Source organism: Pseudophryne corroboree, chromosome 10 (genome assembly GCF_028390025.1).
Source record: "Pseudophryne corroboree isolate aPseCor3 chromosome 10, aPseCor3.hap2, whole genome shotgun sequence".
Taxonomy (NCBI): Eukaryota; Metazoa; Chordata; class Amphibia; order Anura; family Myobatrachidae; genus Pseudophryne; species Pseudophryne corroboree.
In genome coordinates this window covers 25,676,288-25,699,075 of record NC_086453.1, presented here as the reverse complement: position 1 = coordinate 25,699,075, position 22,788 = coordinate 25,676,288, and the positions used below count along the sequence as shown (strand labels likewise).

At 47.0% G+C, this 22,788-nt stretch overlaps 1 protein-coding gene and 1 long non-coding RNA gene across 3 annotated transcripts in view; one reads left to right on the top strand and one right to left on the bottom strand.

Moving 5' to 3' along the window:
- The window catches only part of LOC134966907 (epidermal growth factor-like protein), a 162,359-nt gene that overhangs the window by 78,899 nt on the left and 60,672 nt on the right, over positions 1 to 22,788 (top strand). The gene's annotated exons all lie outside the window — the stretch shown is intronic.
- LOC134966908 (uncharacterized) overlaps positions 9,399 to 22,788 on the bottom strand; it is a 49,595-nt gene continuing 36,205 nt past the window's right edge. The window contains exons 4-5 of the long non-coding RNA XR_010188732.1: positions 16,938 to 16,997; positions 9,399 to 9,695 (exon numbers count right to left, since the gene is read on the bottom strand). This is a non-coding gene — a long non-coding RNA (uncharacterized LOC134966908). The remainder of the gene's footprint in view (positions 9,696 to 16,937; positions 16,998 to 22,788) is intronic.

Genomic DNA, 22,788 nt, shown 5'->3' with positions numbered 1-22,788 from the left:
TTAGGTTGATCTTGGAAAACTACGCCTCCATCTTTATCATCAGAACCCATTCCAGAACCTCTATCGACCTCCATGGTACTCTCGCCGGAACAGACTGCTCTGGTCAACATCATGGTCAACAGGAAAATCCGGATCACAGTCTCTTGGGGCAAGTCCATCTTATAGGAGGAAACGGAGAAGAATGAGAAGGAGGAAAAAGAAATTTGAGGGAGAGGGGATGGGAAGTGGAGGAAAATAATAAAAGGGAGTGGGGAGTCGACAACAGCTCTCGGTCTTCAAGGCTCAGGTGCCGCCTCAGTCCTCCTGGAACAGACACTCCAATGATACAACCTCTACCCTCTGTTCCTTATCACGGGACTTCTCTGGATCAGCAGCCTTCTTGCAGTGGGATGAATGGACCCAAGTCTCTCTCTCAGCAACCTTCAATGCTGTAGTGCTAGTCAATAAGACCTGGTATGGTCCTTCCCATCTGTCAATAAGGCAACCTGAGCGTAGAAAATTCCGTATCATTACATAATCCCCAGGTTCAATGTCATGACAATTACTATCAGGTAGATCAGGAATCACCAACTTCAGATTATCATTTTGATTCCTTAACTGTTTACTCATGTTAATCAAGTACTTTATAGTTACTTCATTGTTACATTTCAAATCATCCTGAGGGTTAATCATGACATGCGGTTGTCGACCAAACAAGATTTCAAAGGGAGACAGATTAAGAGGGGACCTGGGAGTGGTTCTGATACTGTACAATACAATGGGTAAAGCTTCTGGCCATGTCAATCCTGTCTCTGCCATCACTTTACTCAATTTATTTTTAATAGTGCTGTTCACTCTTTCGACCTTCGCACTCGCCTGTGGACGGTACGGAGTGTGCAGCTTGCTATCAATTCCCATCAACTTACACATTCCTTGAAAGACATCACCTGTAAAATGGGTACCCCTATCACTTTCGATTATTCTAGGGATACCATATCTACATACAAATTCCTGCACAATTTTCTTAGCAGTAAACATAGCGGTATTTGTAGCCGCAGGAAATGCTTCGACCCAATTTGAGAAAACATCTATACAAACAAGTACATATTTCAAATTCCGACAAGGGGGTAATTGTATAAAGTCAATTTGTATTACCTGGAAAGGGCCGCCGGCAGGTGGGATATGGGATGGTTCTGTAGGTATTGCCTTTCCAATATTCTTTCTCAAACAGGTAAGGCATGACATTGCTCTTTTACTCGCATGAGAGGAGAATCCTGGGGCGCACCAATATGCTCTCACCAATTTGCACATCCCCTCCTTGCCTAGATGAGTCAGCCCGTGAGCTGCTTCAGCCAGACATGGAAGATATGCTCTGGGGGCCACTGGTTTACCATGTCCATCCGTCCAGAGTCCTGAGGACTCCTGGCCATATCCCTTTGCCTTCCAGACTGCCTTTTCCTGTGTGGAACACAAATTTTGCATTTCACACAACTTCTGTGTGTTAATGGTATTAAATACCATCAATTGTGTGGTGTCTGTCTGTATGGGGGTAGCAGCTGCTAACTTAGCAGCTTCGTCTGCTCGGCTGTTACCAAGTGATACCGGGTCTTGGCTATATGTATGTGCTTTACATTTGATAACAGCCACTTTGTCGGGTTCCTGTATCGCTGTTAGAAGCCTTTTTATGTGAGTTGCATGCGCTACCGGTGTACCAGCTGCCGTCATGAAATTTCGGAGGCGCCATAGGGCTCCGAAATCATGGACTACCCCGAATGCGTATCTAGAATCGGTGTAGATATTGGCTGACTTACCCTTAGCCAATTCACATGCTCTGGTTAGGGCGACCAGTTCAGCAACCTGGGCTGAGTGAGGTGGGCCTAGCGGTTCCGCTTCTATGGTGCCTTGGTCATCTACGACTGCGTATCCAGTACACAAGTCTCCCGATTCTGACTGTCTATGACAACTACCGTCCGTGTAGAACGTAAGTTCTGCATCTTCCAGTGGGTTGTCACTGATGTCAGGCCTTGCGGTAAAATTTGTATGGGTCAAATATTCCATACAATCATGTGTATCTTCCTTTGTATTAAATCCTCCTTCCCCATCACTCTCACCTTCCACCCTTTGTGCCTGACCAGGCACACCTGGGAGATACGTTGCAGGATTTAATGCACTGCATCTCCTTATGGTGATGTTTACGGGGGCCATTAGTGCCAATTCCCATCTTGTAAACCTCGCTGATGAGACGTGTCTGGTTTGGGCAGAATTCAATAAGGCTGATACTGCATGTGGCGTATGGATTGTGAGGTTGTGGCCTAGCACGACGTCTTCGCTTTTTGTCACTAGCAATGCTATCGCAGCAACGCTTCGCAAGCATGTGGGGAGGGATCGCGCTACCGTGTCTAGTTGAGCGCTGTAGTATGCAACTGGCCTGCTGGCATCACCGTGTTTTTGGGTTAGTACACCTGCCGCGCAACCAGCACTTTCTGTTCCGTATAGTTCAAAGGGTTTCCCATAGTCTGGCATACCTAGTGCTGGTGCCTGCGTTAGGCACTGTTTGAGTCTCTCAAATGCTGTTTCGGACTCGTCTGTATGCGAAATCCTATCAGGTTTGTTTGAGGAGACCATTTCCTGCAAAGGTAACGCCAAAATGGAAAACCCTGGGATCCAATTACGGCAATACCCACACATTCCTAAAAACGTTCTGATCTGTTGCTGGGTTTGTGGCAGAGTCATGTCTCTAATTGCTTGGATTCTATCAGCGGTCAGGTGTCTCAGTCCTTGTGTTAGACAGTGTCCCAAATATTTTACCTTAGTTTGGCATAATTGTAACTTGTCTTTGGACACCTTGTGTCCTGTGTCTGAAAGATGAAACAGGAGCTGTTTCGTATCCTTCAGAGATGCTTCCAGTGAATCTGAACACTGTAGTAAATCGTCCACATACTGTATCAATACTGATCCACTGTCTGGTTGGAAAGACTGTAAACAATCATGCAAAGCCTGAGAAAATATACTTGGACTATCTATGAAACCTTGGGGTAATCGAGTCCACGTGTATTGGACTCCTCTGTATGTAAATGCAAACAAATATTGGCTGTCAGGGTGCAGAGGTACCGAAAAGAAAGCGGAGCAGAGGTCAATAACAGTGAAAAATTTGGCAGTGGGAGGGATTTGCATTAGGATGACAGCTGGATTTGGCACTACGGGGAACTGACTCAACTATTTTGTTAATCCCCCTTAGATCCTGCACTAGTCTGTAACCCCTCCCCCCACTCTTTTTAACAGGGAAGATGGGACTATTGGCAGTGCTGGACGTTCTTACCAGAATGCCCTGTTGTAGCAAGCGCTCTATTACTGGGTAAACTCCTAACTCCACCTCTGGCTTCAGAGGGTACTGTGGGATTTTTGGAGCTATCCTACCATCTTTTACTTGTACAACTACTGGAGCTACGTTTGCCATTAATCCAGTGTCTTGTCCGTCTTTTGTCCAAAGTGACTCTGGTATCTGAGATGTCATCTCTTCTATTTGGGATGGATTCCTATTTGTCATAATGGTATGTGACATTAATTTTGATGGGGAGTCTAACATGTCTCGCACTTCCTGAGCGTGTTTCTCAGGTATGTCCAAGAATACACCTTCAGGAGTACAATAAATGACGCACCCCATTTTACACAGTAAGTCTCTTCCCTGGAGATTGGTTGGTGCCGATGCAGCCAGCAAAAAGGAATGCTTGGTATGCAAAGGCCCTATTGTAATCTCGGCTGGTTTGCTAACAGGGTAGTGCTGGACTACTCCTGTTACTCCCATGGCTGGAATTGTCCTACCAGTGGTTCTCATGCCCACTGTCGAATTTATCACTGACTTGGCCGCCCCTGTGTCTACAAGAAAGTTTAAAGTTTTACCAGCTACATTGATTGCGATCTCGGGTTCACTTCCAAGGTTGGCAATTAATTTTACTGGCTGCAGATTACAGGTATGGCCACACCCCTATTGGGTATGGTGACCTTCCTGAATCCCGCTGGCAGCAACTACTTGTGAGGGAGTTAGCTGGGAACTACCAGAGGCATGCCAGTCTCTGTTCGGGGGATATCTTTTTGTTTCCCCTGTATGTGGCTCATAACTCCGTTTCTGTGGACCCCGATCCCAATGTCGTGTGTCGTGTCGTTGTCTAGGGGGTTGGTATGAGTTTCGTGGATTCTTTACTCTACAATCTCGTGCCATGTGTCCCTGTTTGTGACAAGAATAACAAGTAACCATACTTGACTTACCCACAGGATTTGGTGATACAAACAAAGGCTGCCTTGTGGTCAGAGCCTGTATACTTACTGACATTAATTTATCACCTTGTTGTTCCCTGTGTCTGGTGATGTTTCTATCGTGATCAATAGCAGCCTCTCTCAAAGTAGCCACAGACAGACCTCGCCAACATGGTTGTGTGGTCTGTACCCTAGTCTTCAATGACTCTTTTAAACCATCCATCAGTACCGATACTGCTACTTCCCGATGGTTTGTGTCTGTTTTAATGTCCTCTATGCCTGTGTATTTTGCCATTTCTAATAATGCTCTGTGAAAATACTCTGCAGCTGTCTCTGACTCCTTCTGTTTAATGGAGAATATCTTATTCCATTTAGCTACTGCTGGGAAATACTCTTTTAACTGCAAGTTTATTCTTTTCACATTATCTTGGTTGTACACATCTGTAAGAGGTAAATCATGATCTAGTCCGCAATCAGCTAAAAATTGAGTTGCGTCGACATTTGAGGGTAAACATGCTCTCAGCAATATCTGCCAGTCTTTATTGTTGGGCTCTACAGTGTTACCTAAGTCTCTGATGTATTTTTGACTGGCAACTAAATCTTTTCTAGGGTCAGGAAATTCAGACACTATGGTCCTTAATTCCATTCGGGAAAATGGGGTGTACATGGCAATGTTCCTAATGGGAGTGGCTCCTGATGTGTCTGTTTTCCCATTTGGCACTGCTATTACTCTAACAGGTGTAATTCTAACAACCTCATTCTGTGTAGATTCTACAGGCTGTGGTGAAATAGTCTCACCATAATGCATGGTGCCGTACTTACCAGTTGATACGACCTCACCTATCCCTCCGCTAGGGGCCTTTACTAATCTCGTGGGTGGAGCTGTGCCTACTGTGGTCTCTGCTATGGTGGCTGCTAGAGAGAGCGCTGAAATCGTTGCCGATTCGTCCTCTTGATCACACTCCTGAGGAAAGTTCAAAACAGGGTACAACTTGCACGGGTTAATACTTGCATGGGTTAATGGGTTAACATTATCATTAACATTTACACAGTTACTAAGTGATTTTGTGTTACACCTTAGTGCGTCTTTCTCCGCAATCAACTTCTCTCCTGATATATATGGTGGCGGTGGGGCCGTGGCAATCAGTTTTCTGTTAGAGCCAGATCCCGCCGCCTGAGCCAAACCTCTCTGTATCTCACCTTCCTGTTGCCACAACTGTAAATAATCATAATGCTGGATTCGTCTCTTTGTTGATTTTATGAGACATATCCTCCTCCTTAAATTTTGTAACACTTCTGAGCTGAAGCTACCTACTCTTGGGAATTTCTCCCCGTCATGTACAGTCATTCTCTCCCATTCATCACATAAAGTTTCTGTGTGACTTCCATATTTCTCACACATTATATACCTGGCCGACCCAATTGGTCGGACCACTGAATCAACCCGAACCGAGGTTGATCGCCCCCTACCTGAACAAGTGGCCCCCATAGTTCGAAAGTGTTGCTTTATTTAGCCAACCCTTACGCAAAACCAAATGTCCACAATAGGCTGACGGTGGCGGTTTACCGAGTACCCCACTCACTCGCCCACGCCGACCAATACGACCTGATCACACCGATATGGTGCTGGCGTACTCGACCTAGGGCCCCTGCGACCTGAACCTCTATTTACTGGAACCTGCGAGGGTTATCCGAAGAACACTTACTCTTTCCAGTAACTATTGGTTGCTGGATAGTTCCTGAGTGAGCAGCAAACTTCCCTTAAAATAAAAAAATTACACAAATCACGTTAGAGTGTACAAATAGCGTTTGTGACCCCTTTACTCTAATGGTATTAGGTCAGATTACTAACTACTGCACACACTTACGTGCGGTCCAGTCGTTCAGTACACAAACAACTAAGCTTATGTACGGAAAGACCAATGGAATCGAAACTTACGACTGCGAATTCCTTCAGCCAGAGCTTATATGGCCTATATGGGTGTTGCACCAACCCTTTTCGGTGTTGTGCCTGTGAACTGTATAGCGGACTTCCTTGTCGGCTGTACCTGGACCTCCTGGTCTGTTATGACCTCCTGGTCTTGTTACAGTATGACCTCCTGGTCTTGTTACAGTATGACCTCCTGGTCTGCTATACTCTAATGCTCAAAATTGTATATTTAACCAGAGATGCCTCCCTAGCCACCGTGCACGTCACTTACACGCATGTACCTCACGAGTACTCGACTTTTCTTGTGGTTCAACCTTTAAAAATTGTAAAAACACTCACTCATCACATGTACACTTTTGTTTCTATTTCTATTTCTGCGCAGAAATTTTTCTTTAGATCAGGTGTGTTACCAATTAGGAGCAGGATCTGTTAATTAAATTTCGGACACCCAAAAATAGACTTGCGTTATTTCTCGCCTCGCGTTATTTATCACTTTGCGTTAAAAATCAACTTATCGTGACTTGAGCTACGTGGGCGTAACCGGACGCTCCGTTGCGTAATATACGCTGCGTGCGTCGGCCTTTGGATTGCGTACGCAAGTCTTTGTTAGAGACACGTATACGCAAAGCAAAGATCCACCGTAACACAATTTATACTTTTATCAATGTAGATGATCCTTGATCATCTACCACACAACACACTGACTTCGCCTTATCTCCCAGGCAAAACTGTGTGTTTGTCTATCCTTTAACTATGTTATCTATTCTTAAACTATGAAATAACGGCAAATCTCTTTTAGCACTTCTATCAACTATAAAACTGGCAGACAGGAGAGTGATATACGAAAATCAAAAAGAAAAAGAAATGCAGATATATATATGTGTGCGTGCGTGTGTACGCAAGACAGAAAAATAAACAGTTTTAAAAGACACTAGCGTTTTGTTCTTACCTCCGGTTCCCGGATTCCTTCAGCACTCTTTACCTAAGCGAAGCAGACGCTTATCCTGTCAGCACTACGAGGGATACAACCTCCCGCCCTTTGCTGAGGGATAATGTCTGCTGATCTACCTAGTGCAGATATGTGAAGGACGGGCAAGCCGCCAATTGATAAAGCTGAATATTTATCGTATATAAAACACTTTAAGAGGTCTAAGAACACTGTACGCTATCTACGTAAGAAGTACCGTAAGGGTACGCAAGTTGCGTAGCGATCGCTCAACCGTAGTCGAGACGCTCAAGCGTCACGTTCGCTTACGGCCCAGTGATCACAGGCAGGCACGCTATTGGCTGCCGACTAACGTAATGATTCGCTATAGCGTAGCGTACGCTCGGGACCACGAGGAGATCATCAGCGGTGCAGACGCTTACAACGTTAAAACCTTTATATCTATACCTCTAACAATGAGATACACAGTATACCTTAGTGTAGAGACAGAGTGTAAGTGCAACCTGGTGTAACCTGATTAACTACAAAGCTGCTTGAGCGTCACCGACGCTCGGAGAATACTTAACCCTATAAAGAATACACAGATACCTGGGCTTAGGGTCCAAAACCTATTATATGTATTATAACTATTATACTTGCAAAAAGGAATCACAGTACAAATGATACACTACAATATAACATAAACCAACTAACCAGATAACTACACAGGAAATACAATACAATAAAGGGAAAATAAGAGAGAGATAGAGGAGGGAGAGAGAGAGATGGCTCACAGTAAGACAATATAATTACGGAGAAAACTTACGCACAAAGGGAAACGATCGCATGCGCCTCGATATCCAGCTCCCGATTATCAGCAATGAGAACCGTTGAAGAGAGTGAAGTTGGATATGGTCGGCTTGCCTATTTATGCCCCACACACAATACAATTCAATGGTCCCTACAATCTCATTGTCCATTGGACACAGGAATTCGGCTTCGCATTATAACAAAAGGTCATAGGTTGATTCATACTGGTGGGCTGTGACTGTTTCCAACTGTTCAGGTGGGTGGGATACTGGGTTTCCCGCCGCATGACTAAGTAAGAACAAATAATAGTAAATGGACATAAACTTCTTATGTCCATAACTATTCGCACGAGCGATTAATCCGCTCCAAACCAACACCGGAATATTGCTATTTAAATACTCTTCCGATGGGTACCAAACACTACTGTACGACCCCTGTTAGACCCTTCGTACAATACAAAGAGGAATCTCTCCGTTCAGGAACATGCTATGTTAACCAAACTTTCAGAATCTATCAAAGGGACCATGATCTACAAATTACATTATTAGTGAAAATATGTTATGATTGAGTCGCACGCTACGATCGCATAAACTCTACCGTAAATACGCATACCATGCGCCTGCGGGTGCCCGCGACTGTGAGTATGCGCACGTACGGGAGAGTGTACGCATGCGCAGCACGGACCTGTGTGAGGTGCAAATATGGTAGTGTGCATAGAGATATTTTTCTGACTTTGACAATACATACATACATACATACATACACACTTACACACACACTTACACACACACTTACACACACACATGCACACACTTTCTCTCTTACTCTCCTTGTCGTAGCAGCCAGCCTGGTCCTGTGTAGCCCCGCCCCTCCTTCCCGGTAGCTCCGCCCATTTTCGTGCTCGAGTTCTGACACTGTCATAGGAAGGGGGAGAGGACGCTGCAAACTTCAATTGAAAATGACCCTCCCAAAATGGCCGCCGCCTCAAAGGAGACAGTTAGTAAAGATACTAGCAGAGCCTCCTCTAGTATCTTTAATAACTGTCTCCTATGAGCCGGCGGCCATTTTGGGAGGGAAGCTTACGATTGATGCTTCCAGCGTCTTCTCCCCTTCCTGTGACAGTCAGATCTCGGGGCACGAAAAGGGGGCAGAGCAGAGCGGCGGGCGGACCACAGATGGCGGCATGAGCGTTCTGGGCCCTCTCCTCTCTGTTGCAGAGGCCGGGACTATTGTGCCCACAGCACCCACCTGAGAGCGGGCCTGGGTAGAGCCATTTGCGGGGCTGGCGGGAGTGGCGACGGATCATTGCGGGGATGGCATGAGGAAAATGGGGACAGATTGGTGACGTTTTTTGAGGCAGATGCGTGATGTCACGCTGGGCAGACCATTCAACATGCTGGGTGGCCTTTCCCAGCATGCTATAGAAAGCATTGCAGACTCTGCTTGTTATCAGAAGTTGCAGTCCAACCTGAATACCCCCCACTATGTACACAAGTCAAATTTGAATATATATGTATTTTATTATTGATATATCTAAAAGGAAACTACCATAAAGAGACATTAGGTACAATAGCTGTTGTGATTGGTTGGGACATGTATATTCTGGGAGGAAAAGGAAAGAGTCTCATTTGCAGTCGCTAGGGAACACGCAGTGTCCGGTACTGTTGTATACATAGCCTAAATTACACACACACATCTCTTTGCAGACAGCGGCGCAGGCAACCATTTTCTTTAGCCGAAGAGAGCAGGTGGAAATGCAGGGCGAGGCACATGAGTTTTCCGTGCAGTTCTTATCACCTACAGTTATTTATGGAGACAAAATATACAACATTATTATTATTATTATTAATATTATTATTAATATTATTATCAGTTACTTATATAGCACCTGCATATTCTGTAGCACTTCATGATTGGGAATAAAACAGTAATAAAAAGAGTCTGGATAATAAGGCAAGAGGGCCCTGCTCGAATGCTTACACTCTATAGGGAATAGGAATGCGATACATGACCATATGCATACCTCCAAACATTCTGCAGAGGGGAAGAGGGACACTTGCGTGGCGAAGCCGTGCCCGATTTTTTAAAGGGGGCATGTCCTGGGTGAAAGGGGCGTGGCTTCGTGGGACTGCCACGATCACGAGCCATGCCCCCATTTTCATCACTGAGGAGGCATGCCCAGAGCTCTATTAGCTGCTGGCATCCCCCTCTCCCTCTGTCTCCAGTGAATAGTCGCTGCGCTAAGCAGAGCAGCGGGTGCAGGAACCTTCCAATTGCCTCACCACCACCACCACCACCACCACCACCACCACCGTGGGACAGTTCGGAGGTATGGCATAGGTGATACAGATTGCATACTGTCAGGGACGGAATAAGCCTGGTGATCCCAGGGCAATGGAGGTTGTCAGGGGCCCCCCTACAAAAAATTTCTGGCAAAGCCCCCAACTCCGATCCCCTTCCCACCGCACCCCCGAGAGATACCCCCTCTTCCCCTCCTGTGACACACACACACTTTCTCTCACTCAGGGCGGGATATACTAAGGGGAAAATGTGGTAAAACCCCTGTTTTCAGGGGTTTTACCGCATTTTCAAATGTACTAAGACCCAGCGGCCCAAGGTATCGCCATCTTTCCCTGGCCGTCACTCAGGGAAAGGAGCAGCAGCAGGGACACAGCGTGCCTGTCACTCACGGAAAGGAGCAGCAGCAGGGACATAGCGTGCCTGTCACTCAGGGAACGGAGCAGCAGCAGGGACACAGCGTGCCTGTCACTCAGGGAATGGAGCAGCAGCAGGGACACAGCGTGCCTGTCACTCAGGGGAAGGAGCAGCAGCAGGGACACAGCATGCCTGTCACTCAGGGAAGGGAGCAGCAGCAGGGACACATCTTTGGATGGCGATACCCCATAGAAGCCTATGGGCTTCTTGTCGCCGGCCGCCGCAACCCACCGTCCCCTGCCACAGATGTCGAATGCCCTCCCCCATGGCATACCTTCCCCCAGGCAGGCTAGGCTGTACCCGGAAGGTAATCTCCTCCCCCCCCCTAGCAACGCAGCCTGAGGCCCTTCCAGCTGCGGGGGGGGAGGTGCTGGGGACAGCCTGCTGCTGCTTCCCGGCGTGCGGCGAGTGTGGAGACCCCTGGGAGATGACGGAGACCCCCCCCCCCACACACACCACCTCACAGGTGTCGCGGGGGGCCTCCGTCACCGCATTGCGATGTTGATCGCATATGTTAGTACATATGGGATCAACATTGCTGAAAGGGGCGTCTCTCTGGCCGTCACTCAGGGAAAGGAGCAGCAGCAGGGACACAGCGTGCCTGTCACTCACGGAAAGGAGCAGCAGCAGGGACATAGCGTGCCTGTCACTCAGGGAACGGAGCAGCAGCAGGGACACAGCGTGCCTGTCACTCAGGGAATGGAGCAGCAGCAGGGACACAGCGTGCCTGTCACTCAGGGGAAGGAGCAGCAGCAGGGACACAGCATGCCTGTCACTCAGGGAAGGGAGCAGCAGCAGGGACACAGCGTGCCTGTCACTCACGGAAAGGAGCAGCAGCAGGGACACAGCGTGCCTGTCACTCAGGGAAAGGAGCAGCAGCAGGGACACAGCGTGCCTGTCACTCAGGGAAAGGAGCAGCAGCAGGGACACAGCGTGCCTGCCACTCAGGGAAAGGAGGAGCAGCAGGGACACAGCGTGCCTGTCACTCAGGGAAAGGAGGAGCAGCAGGGACACAGCGTGCCTGTCACTCAGGGAAAGGAGCAGCTGGGACACAGCGTGCATGTCACTCAGGTAATGGAGCAGCAGCAGGGACACAGCGTGCCTGTCACTCAGGGAACGGAGCAGCAGCAGGGACGCAGCGTGCCTGTCACTCAGGGAACGGAGCAGTACCAGGGACACAGCAAGCCTGTCACTCAGGGAACGGAGCAGCAGCAGGGACACAGCGTGCCTGTCACTCAGGGAACGGAGCAGCAGTAGGGACACAGCGTGCATGTCACTCAGGGAAAGGAGGAGCAGCAGGGACACATCGTGCATGTCACTCAGGGAACGGAGCAGTCTCAAGAACACGCCGGTAGCTCACAGTCACTGTCTTGCAGGATTTCCCTGTCCCGCGAGACTGACTGCGCTCGGAGGAGCTCGTTGGCAGCTGCTCTTTCTGAACAGCTGAGCTGCCGGAGGGAGCCTCCTCCATTTCAAAACGTGTGTGTGGGCCCTGGGGAGGCCCCCCCTGTCGCCAATCCCTTAATCTGGCTCTGCATACTGTTTTGGTCCAGCCAGATGGCAGAGGTTCTAGGTGTGCTGTATGATCCAGTCACACAGCAATGTTAAAGACTTCCATCCAACTGGGACCCGACACCTGCTTGACTTACCTGTGCCACCTTTTCTAACTAAACGCTACAGTGGGAACCTGAGGACACTCGGGAAAGCAGCGTTCAAAGCCACCTTCAGCCTCCGCGTCAAAGCACAATACGGGACAAGCTGTCTTGAGCCTTGGTTTAACGTCTCTCCCTATAGGAACACACAGCGCTACACTGACGAATGGAGATTGCGGCACTGCAGAACAAACGTCGCATTGATATAAACATTTCCAAGGAGCAGCATACGTCCAGTGAAAGCACGGAACAGTAGGAATTACCTATTACTGCTATCGGTTATAGCAACCAGTGGCATATGGGCTGTACAGCATTGTGGTAAATATTCCCTTTATTCGCGCTTGAGCACACCCTCTTATCATCTGCGCTCCAGGGAGATAACCGGGACTACACTTAACTGCAATATGTGTTATCTCCCTTCTGCTCAGGAATAACGTGACAACATGGGGCTGGGATTGTAGCTGAAGCTTATAGCAGCCGTCTATGGCCAGAGCCCAAAAAACATCGCACTCGTTACCGTATCCTATGATCAACAACTCCGAACCACTTTGGAGAGACTGTGGTTTATTGTGGGCCTTCTATAGTATAGAACTCTTGAAACCTTCTATAATAATTAACAAAGTATCAACACATATGGGGGTAAATTTACTAAAGTGGGAGATTTTTAGAACTGGTGATGTTGCCCATAGCAACCAATCAGATTAGATCTATTTTCTGCTAGAAGCAGCTAGATAAATGGTAAGTAGAATCTGATTGGTTGCCATGGGTAACATCACCAGTTCTAAAAATCTCCCACCTTAGTAAATTTACCCCCATGGACTATGTGGTCTGAACAAAGTTAATTTATGCTACAATGTTGCTATGTCAAGCTTGAGCTGTACGTGACCTGCTGGTTACGCCTGTTCTATTTGCTTGAGTGTTTAAATATTGTTCCACTTCTATAAACCTGCACCTTAGTAAATATACCCCACAGTGGGGGTAATTCAGAGTTGATCGCAGCAGCAAATTTGTTAGCAGTTGGGCAAAACCATGGGGGTCATTCCGAGTTGAGCGCTCACTGCCGTTTTTCACAGCGCATCGATCAGGTTACTACTGCGCATGCGTATGCACCGCAATGCGCACGTGCGTCGTACGGGTACAAACGGCATCGTTGCTGTACAATGCTTCTAGCGACTAATCTATTCGCACAACCGATCACAAGGAGATTGACTGGAAGAAGGCGTTTATGGGTGTCAACTGACTGTTTTCTGGGAGTGGTTAGAAAAACGCAGGCGTTTGCAGGGCGGGTGTCTGATGTAATTTCCCAGACTGGACAGGCTGAAGTGATCGCAATGGCTGAGTAAATCCAGAGCAACTTAGAAACTGCTAAAAACTTTTTCGTCCCACTCGGCTGCACATGTGATCGCACTCTTATAAAGCGAAAATACACTCCCCCGTGGGCAGCGACTATACGTTTGCACGACTACAAAAAGTAGCTAGCGAGCGATCAACTCAGAATGAGGGCCAATGTGCACTCCAGGTGGGGCAGATGTAACATGTGCAGAGAGAGTTAGAGTTGGGTGGGTTATATTGTTTCTGTGCAGGGTAAATATTGGCTGCTTTATTTTTACACTGCAATTTAGATTTCAGTTTGAATACACCCCACCCAAACCTAACTCTCTCTGCACATGTTACATCTGCCCCACCTGCACTGCACATGGGGGCTGATTCAGACCTGATCGGTGCTGTGCGTTTACGCACAGCAGCGATCAGTTCTGAACTGCACATGTGGCAGTGCCGCAGTGTTTGATACGAAAGGACAGACAGGAGTAATACAGTGGTGTTTAGTACCGATCGGAAGAGTATTTAATTAGCAATATTCCGGTGTTGGTTTGAAGCGGATTAATCGCTCGTGCGAATAGTTATGGACATAAGAAGTTTATGAACATTTACTGTATTTGCACTTACTTATCCATGCGGCGGGAAACCCAGTTTCCCTCCCACCTGAGCTGTTGGAAATAGTCACGGCCCACCTGTATGAATCAACCTATGACCTTTTGTTATAATGCGAGGAGGAATTCCTGTGTCCAATGAACAATGAGATTGTAGGGGCCATTGAATTGTATTGTGTGTGGGGCATAAATAGACAAGCCGATCACATCCAGCTCTCACTCTTCAACGGTTATCATTGCTGATGGAGCTGATGCTGCTGATGGAGCTGGATGTCCAGAGGCGCATGCGATCGTTTCCCCTTGTGCGTAAGTGTTTCTCCGCAATTATATTGTTCTTACTGTTATTGTGGGCCATTTCTCTCTCTCTCTCTTCTCCTCTTTCTCTCTTATTTTCCCTTAAAACGTAATTGTATTGTATTGTACTTCCTGTGTAGTTATCTGGTTAGGTAGTCTATGTTATATTGTAGTGTATGACTTGTATTGTGTTAATTCTTTTGCAAGTACAGGTTGAGTATCCCTTATCCAAAATGCTTGGGACCAGAGGTATTTTGTTTATGGGATTTTTCCGTATTTTGGAATAAATGCATACCATAATGAGATATCATGGTGATGGGACCTAAATCTAAGCACAGAATGCATTTATGTTACATATACACCTTATACACGCAGCCTGAAGGTCATTTTAGCCAATATTTTTTGTAACTTTGTGCATTAAACAAAGTGTGTGTACATTCACACAATTCATTTATGTTTCATATACACCTTATACACACAGCCTGAAGGTCATTTAATACAATATCTTTAATAACTTTTTGTATCAAACAAAGTTTGTGTACATTGAGCCATCAAAAAACAAAGTTTTCACTATCTCACTCTCAGTCAAAAAAGTCCGTATTTCGGAATATTCCGTATTTCGGAATATTTGGATATGGGATACTCAACCTGTATATCATTCATAATATATATATTAGGCGTTGGACCCTAAGCCCAGGTATCTGTGTATTTCTTATAGTGTTAAGTATTCTCAGAGCGTCGGTGACGCTCGAACAGCATTTGAGTTAATAAGGTTACACTAGGTTGCATCTACACCCTATTTCTACACTAAGGTTTTACTGCATAATATACTGTTTATGGTTTAGATATAAAGGTTTAACATTGTGAGCGTCAGCGCCGCTGGTGATCTCCTCGTGGTCCCGAGCGTCCGCTACGCTATAGCGAATCATTACGTTAGACGGCAGCCAATAGCGTGCCTGCCTGTGATCTCTTGGCCGTGAGCGAACGTGACGCTTGAGCGTCTCGACCACGGCTAAGCGATTGCTACGCAACGAGCGTACCCTTACGGTACTCCATACGTGAATAGCGTACAGTGTTCTTAGACCTCACAAAGGGTTTTATATAAGATAAATATCTAGCTTTATCACAACATATAAATTCCTAAACTGAAAATGTTAAAACCTGTAAAATCCTAAAACATGGACTGAAAAAAACTAATTTTAGTTTTTTAGATCCTAAAAATTTGGGCCCTCTATAACAGGTGTGGTATGGAGGGTCGCCCACACTTAGGATGACAGTGTCTAGGTCGACAGGGATTCTACCTCGACAGGGTTTCTAGGTCGACAGGGTCTAGGTCAACAGGTGAAAAGGTCAACATGAGTTTTTTTTAGTTTTTTTGTGTCGTTTTCTCCGTACAGTGACCGGGAACCCCAATTAGTTGACCGTGTCCCCTCGCTTCGCTCGCCACGGGCAAGGTGCGTCACTGTGCTCGGGACAGGTTGCTATTCCTAATCGTAGTCCACGTGGATTGTTAATATGAAAAAGTTCAAAAAAAGAAAAGAACTAATGTTGACCTTTTGACCTGTCGACCTAGAGATCCTGGCGGCCTAGTTGCTGTCGACCAATAGTGGTCGACCTAGACATTGTCGACCTAAGTGTGCCTATATAACACCTGTGCTTGGCATACTTACTGCACATGTAATCTCCAGTGTATACTGTAAGTCATTGCATTAAATACAGTAAGTGCTCATCTACACATATTGGCCCTCATTCCGAGTTGTTCGCTCGCAAGGCGATTTTAGCAGAGTTACACACGCTAAGCCTCCGCCTACTGGGAGTGAATCTTAGCTTCTTAAAATTGCGAACGATGTATTCGCAATATTGCAATTACAAACTTCTTAGCAGTTTCAGAGTAGCTTCAGACTTACTCGGCATCTGCGATCAGTTCAGTGCTTGTCGTTCCAGGTTTGACGTCACAAACACACCCAGCGTTCGCCCAGACACTCCCCCGTTTCTCCAGCCACTCCCGCGTTTTTTCCGGAAACAGTAGCGTTTTTATCCACACGCCCATAAAACGCTGTGTTTCCGCCCAGTAACACCCATTTCCTGTCAATCACACTACGATCGCCGGAGCGAAGAAAAAGCCGTGAGTAAAAAAACTATCTTCATAGCAAAATTACTTGGCGCAGTCACAGTGCGAACATTGCGCATGCGTACTAAGCAGAAAAACGCTGCGATGCGAAGAAAATTAACGAGCGAACGACTCGGAATGAGGGCCAATATCACAGAAGCTTCTGCAATAGTTACTAAAAATGAGTGAGTTCTCTCTAAACTGGACATTGTCGCACAAATGAATATGTAAATGTAGAATAATGTTGGAGAACTGATAGGCCTTAGATGAGTCAGGTTATGGTATAGCCATGTGTCGGAGGGTAACTTATCACATTCTGTGTCATCTATAACCTCACCAATTGGGTTGAAGATGATACGGGAGAAGCCAACATCACACAGCACCAGGAGGCTGAACACTGTAAAGAAGAGTAAAATAAATAGCACAATAATCACTATTACACAACCGTATGTCAGCTATTTACTATAATATGCAGCAGGGTTCACAGCGTGGGAAACCTATATTGTATTATGATCTAATATAAATACACCTTGTTATTTCTGTTTTCTCATACAGGACGGAATCACGATAATTAGCACTGTTTTTGCACCATGTTAGTAAATCATCCCTACCTGCTTAGAACCATCCTTTCAGGTTCTGATGGCCATTAATAGATAGTACCTGGCATAGGATTGGACAGCACAGTATAGTGAATGGCATAACAGTTCATGCATACATGTATCTATAATGCTGCTTTCACATCGCAAAACCTGCTTTTGAAATGGTATTTGAAACGGTTCTTAAAACGGGTCTGAGCAGTTAAACCCCTTTCACATCTCATGTTGTAACCAGTAAATTACCATTTCATTCCCGTTTTGGTACCTTTCACACTGAACCCGTTTCACCCATAGAAAACAGTGGTTGTCATTATAAATGGACTTTTCTGGCCCACACATTATTATTAATCACTAATTAATTCATTATTAATAATTTGGATAGTCGTACGATGGAACCCAGCAGCTTGAAGCATATCTATTTTTATTAGATGGGATTAGGTACTTGGTTTGTCTTTTTTGGAGGCACAAGTATTATTTATATATTTTTTACAATTATTATTATTTTTTTTAGATGGAATGGTTAAATACAGGAAAAAAATGGCGTGGGTCCCCCCTCCAAAGCATAACCAGCCTCGGGCTCTTCGAGCTGGTCCTGGTTCTAAAAATGCGGGGGAAAAATTGACAGGGGATCCCCCATATTTTTAAAACCAGCACCGGGCTCTGCGCCTGGTGCTGGTGCAAAAAATACGGGGGACAAAACGAGTAGGGGTCCCCCGTATTTTTCACACCAGCATCGGGCTCCACTAGCTGGACAGATAATGCCACAGCCGGGGTCACTTTTATGCCGTGCCCTGCGGCCGTGGCATTAAATATCCAACTAGTCACCCCTGGCCGGGGTACCCTGGGGGAGTGGGGACCCCTTCAATCAAGGGGTCCCCCCCCCCAGCCACCCAAGGGCCAGGGGTGAAGCCCGAGGCTGTCCCCCCCCCCCCATCCAATGGGCTGCGGATGGGAGGGCTGATAGCCTTTGTTGTAAATGAAAAGATATTGTTTTTTCCAGTAGTACTACAAGTCCCAGCAAGCTTCCCCCGCATGCTGGTACTTGGAGAACCACAAGTACCAGCATGCGGGAGAAAAACGGGCCCGCTGGTACCTGTAGTTCTAATGGAAAAAAAATACCCAAATAAAAACAGGACACAGACACCGTCGACAGTAAAACTTTATTACACACTGCCGACACACACATACTTACCTATGTTCACACGCCGACATCGGTCCTCTTCTCCATGTAGAATCCAGGGGTACCTGAAAATAAAAGTTCAATATACTCACCTCAGCCATGGTCCAGAGATAAATCCACGGACTTGGCAAAAAAAGAAAACGAACACCCGGACCTGCGGACCAAAAGGGGTCCCATGCTGACACATGAGACCCCTCTCCCCGAATGCCGGGACATCACGTGACTCCTGTCACTGAAGTCCCTTCAGCCAATCAGGAAGCGCTACTTCCGTGGCGCTCACCTGATTGGCTGTGCACTGTCTGAGCTGTCAGACAGCGCATCGCAAAGCCACTCCATTACTTTCAATGGTGGGAACTTTGCGGCTAACGGTGGGGTCACCCGCCGGTCAGCCGCTGACCGGCGGGTGACCCCACCGCTAGCCGCAAAGTTCCCACCATTGAATATAATGGACGGAGCTGTGCGATGCGCTGTCACAGCACAGACAGCGCACAGCCAATCAGGTGAGCGCCACGGAAGTAGCGCTTCCTGATTGGCTTAAGAGACCTTTCTGTGACAGCTGTCACTGACAGGTCTCATTCGGGGATAGGGGTCTCATGTGTCAGCATGGGACCCCTTTCAGTCCGTGTGGTCGGTTGTCCGGTTTGTTTTTTTCTCCAAGTACGTGGATTTATCTCTGGAGCCTGGTTGAGGTGAGTATATTGATCTTTTATTTTCAGGTACCCCTGGATTCTACATGGAGAAGAGGACCGATGTCGGCGTGTGAACATAGGTAAGTATGTGTGTGTCGACGTATGAAATAAAGTTTTACTTTCACGGTGTGTGTGTGTACTGTTTTTATTTGGGTATTTTTTTTCCAGTAGAACTACAGGTACCAGCGGGCCCGTTTTTCTCCCGCATGCTGGTACTTGTGGTTCTCCAAGTACCAGCTTGCGGGGGAGGCTTGCTGGGACTTGTAGTACTACTGGAAAAAACAATATCTTTTCATTTACAACAAAGGCTATCAGCCCCCCCATCCGCAGTCCATTGGATGGGGGGGGACAGCCTCGGGCTTCACCCCTGGCCCTTGGGTGGCTGGGGGGGGGACCCCTTGATTGAAGGGGTCCCCACTTCCCCAGGGTACCCCGGCCAGGGGTGACTAGTTGGATATTTAATGCCACGGCCGCAGGGCACGGCATAAAAGTGACCCCCGGCTGTGGCATTATCTGTCCAGCTAGTGGAGCCTGATGCTGGTGTGAAAAATACGGGGGACCCCTACTCGTTTTGTCCCCCGTATTTTTTGCACCAGCACCAGGCGCAGAGCCCGGTGCTGATTTTAAAAATACGGGGGATCCCCTGTCAATTTTTCCCCCGCATTTTTAGAACCAGGACCAGCTCGAAGAGCCCGAGGCTGGTTATGCTTTGGAGGGGGGACCCCACGCCATTTTTTTCCGTGTTTTTCACATTTAAACGTTTATAAAGCCACTCTCTCATGTGTCTCCTGTGTTTTCCAAGCTGTTTCCTGGTTGTGGCTGGTGACATCACACATGGAGACAGCCTATCATCTTCTGGGGCTTGCAAATACCGTTTCAGACCCTTTCACACTGCACAGTGAAATGGGACTGAAACGGGTAGGACCCTTCTTTTTTACCGTTTCAAAATACCGGTATTTTGAAAACGGTAAATTGAAGGGGACCCTTTCACATCGCAGCTTGACCCGTTTAGGAAGCCAGTTAAAACGGCAAAATACCGGGTATAAGCTGCGGTGTGAAAGGGGTCTTAATGTGTCTGAGATCTGATTCTGAGTCATATGCAATGTTCACAATTATCTGCAACTGTGCACACATGTAAAATCTGGGAACCCGTACGACGCATGTATCACGCAGAGTATATACACTGAGGTGCTGCTGCGAGTGATTCAGATGGTATCAGAAAGGTGGCGGAAAGTGACTCTTATTCCTAGATGGGAATGGTAGGTGAACAGAACCGTACAACAAACATGGGGGGTAATTCTGAGTTGATCGCAGCAGCAAGTTTGTTAGCAATTGGGCAAAACCATGTGCACTGCAGGGGGGCAGATATAACATGTGCAGAGAGAATTAGATTTGGGTGGGGTGTGTTCAATCTGCAATCTAAATTGCAGTGTAAAAATAAAGCAGCCAGTATTTACCCTGCACAGAAACAAAATAACCCACCCAAATCTAACTCTCTCTGCACATGTTATATCTGCCTCCCCTGCAGTGCACATGGTTTTGCCCAATTGCTAACAAACTTGCTGCTGCGATCAACTCAGAATTACCCCCATGGACCGTTCAAGGGCTTATTATAGGAGTGTCGCGGGCTGAATTCCCAGACGCCCAACCGCTCACATAGGAGGCCATACTCAACGGACAAACTGCACTTGCTACATGACTGGCGCAATACCTAATGGTGCAACTGATGGTAGTGTAAAAAGATATACCAATCGGTATTACAGTGAGCACTGGAGCTAAGAGTGGGCGTCTCAGTCCTTGCACATTCGGCCTCACGGATATACACAAGAGAAGGAATTTGTAGGCCAATCAAATATAGTCGCAGACCGGCAATGCCAATACATGTTGCTGTGTGTTCTTTTGCCTGAGACTCGGAATCAGTTCTATTATCTCTCCTATTAACTCTTCCTGCATACAGAGATAAACAAAGCAGTATGCATGTAACAGAGAAGATATCAGTTTGTCTTTATACGCAGGAGACCTTAATAGGAGAGATAATGGGCCTGATTTAGAGGCGGATGGATATGCAGACACACCCACCAATGATAACCACCCTGTGTCACCACCCAGGAACGCCTATTGGAAATCACACAGTCAGACACACGGCTATACAGCAGGGGAACGGCTGGTTCTAGCATTAACATACAGTCGATGACGCAACTACAGCAAAGGACACTAATACCGCATTCACATTGCAAATGCCGGATCCTACCCGGTAAGACAAACGTGTACTTACCGGGTGGGATCCGGCATTTGCGCTCCTCTGCTGGCTTTCCGACCCGGCAATATACCGGGTCGGTTGCCATAGCAGCGGAGGGAGCAGCAGCAGCAGGGGCGGGGGTGGAGGCGGCGCCGGGAGATGAGCTCATCTCCTGCGCCGCCTCTGCCTATGCTGTGAATGGGAGCCGATTCGCATCGGAACGGCTCCCATTCACACTGCGCCTGACCCGGTAATCAACCCGGTAAGAACCCTTCTTTTTTACCGGGTTGAATTACTGGGTCCGGTCGACCCGCTAATTCACAATTGGACCTTTCACATCGCACACAGACCCGTTTCGACACCGCAATATGCCGTGTCGGTACCGGGTTTTCAGTGCGATGTGAATGGGGTATAATGCAGTCACAGCAGCACGTGACTCAGAATCAGCAAATGCAGCTGCGCCCACTTCTGAATCCTATCAACATTGCCTTTAGTATTATTTCCCAGCTCAGGATAATATTGTAGGCTGGAAAATAAGATTTTACTTACCGATAAATCTATTTCTCGTAGTCCGTAGTGGATGCTGGGGACTCCGTCAGGACCATGGGGGGAATAGCGGCTCCGCAGGAGACAGGGCACAAAAGCAAGCTTTTAGGATCACATGGTGTGTACTGGCTCCTCCCCCTATGACCCTCCTCCAAGCCTCAGTTAGGTACTGTGCCCGGACGAGCGTACACAATAAGGAAGGATCTTGAATCCCGGGTAAGACTCATACCAGCCACACCAATCACACCGTACAACTTGTGATCTGAACCCAGTTAACAGTATGATAACAATGAAGTAGCCTCTAAAAAAGATGGCTCACAACAATAATAACCCGATTTTTGTAACAATAACTATGTACAAGTAATGCAGACAATCCGCACTTGGGATGGGCGCCCAGCATCCACTACGGACTACGAGAAATAGATTTATCGGTAAGTAAAATCTTATTTTCTCTAACGTCCTAGTGGATGCTGGGGACTCCGTCAGGACCATGGGGATTATACCAAAGCTCCCAAACGGGCGGGAGAGTGCGGATGACTCTGCAGCACCGAATGAGAGAACTCCAGGTCCTCCTCAGCCAGGGTATCAAATTTGTAGAATTTTACAAACGTGTTCCCCCCTGACCACGTAACTGCTCGGCAAAATTTTAAAGCCGAGACCCCCTCGGGCATCCGCCCAAGATGAGCCCACCTTCCTTGTGGAATGGGCACTTACAGATTTTGGCTGTGGCAGGCCTGCCACAGAATGTGCAAGCTGAATTGTACTACAAATCCAACAAGCAATAGTCTGCTTAGAAGCAGGAGCACCCAGCTTTTTGGGTGCATACAATATAAACAGCAAGTCAGAATTTCTGACTCCAGCCGTCCTGGAAATATATATATATATATATATATATATATATATCTATATATTTTTAGGGCCCCGACAACGTCTAGCAA